The sequence below is a fragment of the Miniopterus schreibersii genome, assembly GCF_964146895.1.
Source record: "Miniopterus schreibersii genome assembly, chromosome: 3".
Taxonomy (NCBI): Eukaryota; Metazoa; Chordata; class Mammalia; order Chiroptera; family Miniopteridae; genus Miniopterus; species Miniopterus schreibersii.
In genome coordinates this window covers 59,858,654-59,862,579 of record NC_138103.1, presented here as the reverse complement: position 1 = coordinate 59,862,579, position 3,926 = coordinate 59,858,654, and the positions used below count along the sequence as shown (strand labels likewise).

At 36.7% G+C, this 3,926-nt stretch overlaps 1 pseudogene across 1 annotated transcript; it reads right to left on the bottom strand.

The window, feature by feature from the left end:
- Nucleotides 1-285: 285 nt before the first annotated feature.
- Nucleotides 286-966, bottom strand: LOC308554916 (ATP synthase F(0) complex subunit C2, mitochondrial pseudogene; annotated as a pseudogene). The gene is made up of 2 exons: nucleotides 605-966; nucleotides 286-366 (listed from the first exon to the last, which is right to left on the bottom strand). The product of its transcript is annotated as an ATP synthase F(0) complex subunit C2, mitochondrial pseudogene (transcript).
- Between the last annotated feature and the right edge of the window lie 2,960 nt (nucleotides 967-3,926).

The following is a 3,926-nucleotide window of genomic DNA, read 5'->3' as shown; positions in this document are numbered from 1 at the left end:
TAATATGCTTTTACTCCAAGTTGCCCAGTCAGGTTCTTCTATGTACAAACCTCAAGGGATCACTGAATTCTGCATATTTCAATCTATTCTTCTTTTTTTTTTTAACCAATCACAGACATTGATAAGAATTATGTCATGAGTCTACACAATTACTTTGTTCTTCTTCTTAATATAGTATTTGTTTTCCTTCCCTCTGTCATACCCGGAGCCAACCACTTTCCCCAGTCTGCCTGGGGAGGTATAGGAAAAGGAACATGTCATGCAGACAAGACACAGGAGAAAGAACTATGGGAGGTGGAGAGGGCTCCTGCACATGGCCAAGAGGATGAGAAAGGCCACCATCAGGCAGAAGAGCTCCATGACTGCCTGGCCAGTGTAGCTCAGCGGTTGAGCATCGACCCATGAATTAGGAGGTCATGGCTGGATACCCGGTTAGGGCACATGCCAGGGTTGCAGGCTCTATCCCCAGTGGGGGGGGGGAGTGTACGAGGCAGCCAATTGATGATTCTCTCTCATAATTGATGTTTCTGCCTCTCCCTCTCCCTTCCTCTCTCTGAAATCAATAAAAACATATTAAAAAAAAAAAAAAAAAGAGCTCCATGGCCTCTGAGAGGGCAAAGCCCAAAATGGTGTAGAGGAACTGTTGCTTCAGAGAAGGGTTCCTGGCATAACCAATGATGAGGCTCCCTAACACAGTCCCAATTCCAGAGCCTGCCACCCCTACTGTGGCAGCCCTAGCCCTATGAACTTGGCTGCTGTGTTGAAGCTTCTTGAAATGGTGCTGATTTGGAAGCTGCGGCTAGAAGTAAGTGAGGTTAGGGGACGTGGGGCTGCCAAGCTGCTGAGGCTCTCATCTGTCAGTGTCTCCAGTTGTTTCATCACCACTGCAGACAGTGACCAGCTTAGCAGATAAGAGGTGCTCCTCGCCGAGGAGGGGTTGGAGACAAACTTGGCACAGGCGTACATTTTCAGGTGATAAGGGGTTGGGGCAAGAGAGCTGCTCCCAGTGCAGAGAAGACAGAGCTACACAATTGCTTCTGTTAAAACATTTACACTATTCCTAGTCTAAATAGCATGTAAATATAGAAAATCTAGTAATTCTTCTAAACTGAAGCTCCTCGGGATAGAGTGCTTAGTGCTCAAAAAATCATACTTCAATTACATTTCAAACACATAGTAAGTATATGTGTAGGAGAAGGAATGGGAAGAGCAGGAGGATTGCTGGGTGATGACAATGTTGTTTACAGTGTACCAGAAGAATTACACCATAATAGCAACCCATTGCATATTTTAGACAATATTTATTAAAATACCTGTTAGAAAAATAAAGTTATAATAAGTGTTGTAATCAGTTTAAGCTGCCTAACAAAATAGTATATATGAGGGGCTAAAACAACAGAAGTTTATTTCTGACAATTCTGGAGGCTGGAAAGTCTAAGGTCAGGATGCCAGCATGGTCAGGCCTTGGAAAGAGCTCTCTTACTGGCTTACAAATGGCAGTCTTCTCACCATGTCACACACAGTGGAGGGAGCGAGCTCTGGTATCTCTTCCTCTTTTTTAAGGTGCTGGTCCTAATGGATTAGGGCCCCATTTTATGACCTCATTTAACCTTTATCACTTTCTTACAGGCTCTATCTCCAAGTATAGCCACCTCGGAGATGAGGGCTTCAATATATGATTTTTTGAGGGAGGGAGGAGTGGATACACACATTCAGTCCATAGCAATAGGTAAAAGTATTAATAGCAATAAGGCTTCTTTGATTCTTGGAACTAAACAATAACAGATTACTTTTTTAAAAGTGTTAATGGATTATATATTTATTATATGTGACTTTGATTTTAATAGCTATATTTGAAGAAAAATCAAAAACAAATTCCAATGATAGGCTGGGTTTTTTGAGATAACTTACACAGACAATATAACTCTACAAGAATAGCATAAAATCTGAATTTTGAGCAGTTGCTATGTTTAAATGAACTAACAAGGTGAGCAAGAATACATTCCAAACCATCAACAACTCTGAATTTAGAGTTGCTTTAAGTCACCATTACTGCCAAGGAATGTAATTGAAAAACTTGAGTCATGGATTGTTGAGGGGAATTACCAGATTTATCAGAATGTCAGATAAATATCTGGGGAAATAGTATTCAATGTAACTTTATAAATATAGCAATAAAACATTGGTAGGAATTGGAAAAGATAAATAAACTTGAAGTTATAAAAAATGTAGCAGAAAAAAAGTCTAGCAGAAAGTAAAGCTGATTATCCTTTGACTCATCACCACTCTTAATTTTTTCCATAAAATTTATTTTGTTCTCTCCCAAGTTTTTCTTTTAGCTTGCTGCACTTAAACTATATTGCAATTCAGTTCTAATAAAAGTCTATGCACATTGTTATACTATTTTAGAATAAGCATGAAAACAGAAAATGTTTATTTCACATAATACTTAATCTGAGTTAAAATCAATATTAATTTGTAAATTTCTTAAATCCCCTTTATCCAAAAAAATTATAAAACTCTAGCTTTTATACGCATCTGTTTTCTTAATTAATAAAAATAATTATTAATGGTATTCCTGTAGTTGTAAATTAGTCTCTATTCTGCTGTCTTAAAAGCCATTTGATTGCTCCAATTTGCTCCTACATGCACAGGCAATGTCATTCCCACTTCCTGTCTTCACAGTCGCCTAGCAACTGCAAATTTCAAAACCTTTTTATAATACCATTCTCTGAATAAGTTCAAAATTACGCCACCCTCTGAAACCCAATAGAACACTGCTAGTAGGCCTTTGCTCCTTGCTAGAAATTTAGTTTGGTGATCTTCCTAAGTAGTCAAGAACTTAGATTTGAAATTCAAAAATATTAAAACTTCATTTATAAAAGTACTCAGGACAATAACAACAAAAGAAATAAAAAGATAAGATAGTTTGCAATCCAGCGGACAGTAATGTCACTTGCTGGTTTCTGGCTCTTCTAAAGATGGCTAATGTAATTCGTGAACTCAGACAATCCACCTAAATCATTTGTAGCTGTTGATTAATGTACACAAAAATATAGGCACAGTAGTCAAGTAAGATTGATTTTCAAAAGCTACAAAAGAAAATATGTTTTGAAATTGTTAATTTATCCTTAAGTATTGACTTATAGAGAGCATTATCATAGAAGATTATACTAGGGTAGAGTGGAAAGTGAAGGTCACGGCATTATATGTACATTAATCATAATATGTACATTAATCAACAGCTACAAGTGGTTTACTTTGATTGTGTAAGTATGCCCTGTGCAATATTTAGGACAAACTTAAAATGTTTTTATACTAAAAAACATTGTTTGCTTACATGAAATTCAGATTTAACTAAGTAATCTTATACTTTTATTTGCTAAATGTGGCAACTCTATTACAAGGAGATTTGAGATAAAATTATATACTGAGTTAACTAGTTATTTTGCCTATTTCACAGACTAAATGTTGACTGAGAGACTAAAAGTAGCAGAAATAACCTTTACATTTTGATAAAACTGAAACATCACAATATTAACCAGGTACCAGAAAATAATGTATTAAACAATATGATTTATAAGCACATTTTAGAATTTTACTCTCTGAAGTGTCTTATTTGTACATACTTTCTGTTTATTCAATAAGTAATAGCTTACCCTATGGGAATATTACTATATGCAGCTTTTCTTTAAATTGTTTGCATACTTGAGTAAAATAAAACTACAGCTTAAGGAAATGTGACGATGGATTAGGAACGCAAGAACAGTGGAGAGCTGTGCTGCTTTCAGGTTTGAAGGACAGGACTGTCAGCAGTGTGGGCTGCCCCATTGAAATGAGACGATGTCGTTGAGTAGTTAACAAAGCACAGAACTGGATGCAGGGTCACATCAAGGATTGAGATGAGGAAAGTCCTCGTTATCATT